Below are 449 nucleotides of genomic sequence, written 5' to 3' on the forward strand. Positions count from 1 at the left end.
AGCTCTCTGATCACCTATTGCGACAGAATTGAAATGGAGGTCATAAGAAAACTTGATAAACCAAATATCGCACATCGGAATCGGGTATCTTAGTATAACATCAGCAGTACCCTGCAAAGCACAGAAACCTCAATCTGTAAAATATGTGATGAAATGAATGAATCTGTTCTGTTTGACGCAGAAAAAAGATCTTACCTCTCCAGGGGAATTCTCTTTCATTTGTGGTTCCCACAACACGATCTCGTTGTCCACACTCTAAAATCAGATAGAACACACAAGAGTAAGTGTCTTAATATTGCACCTATCCGCTTTTGACTTATTCCACCAAATGAAATGATCTTAACCATCATTGACTGACTAACCTTTGAAAGAATAAAGTCACCAAACCAACGGTTACAATCAACATAATTCGTATGAACTGAAGCTGTAAATACCTATCATAGAAGTAA

At 37.2% G+C, this 449-nt stretch overlaps 1 long non-coding RNA gene across 1 annotated transcript in view; it reads right to left on the minus strand.

Annotated features, from left to right (window-relative positions):
• The window catches only part of LOC104774227, a 2291-nt gene extending 1846 nt beyond the window's left edge, over positions 1 to 445 (minus strand). The window contains exons 1-3 of the long non-coding RNA XR_765273.1: positions 363 to 445; positions 196 to 255; positions 15 to 111 (exon numbers count right to left, since the gene is read on the minus strand). This is a non-coding gene — a long non-coding RNA (uncharacterized LOC104774227). The remainder of the gene's footprint in view (positions 1 to 14; positions 112 to 195; positions 256 to 362) is intronic.
• Positions 446 to 449: the final 4 nt, after the last annotated feature.

This window comes from Camelina sativa, unplaced genomic scaffold, assembly GCF_000633955.1.
Source record: "Camelina sativa cultivar DH55 unplaced genomic scaffold, Cs unpScaffold02080, whole genome shotgun sequence".
Classification (NCBI taxonomy): domain Eukaryota; kingdom Viridiplantae; phylum Streptophyta; class Magnoliopsida; order Brassicales; family Brassicaceae; genus Camelina; species Camelina sativa.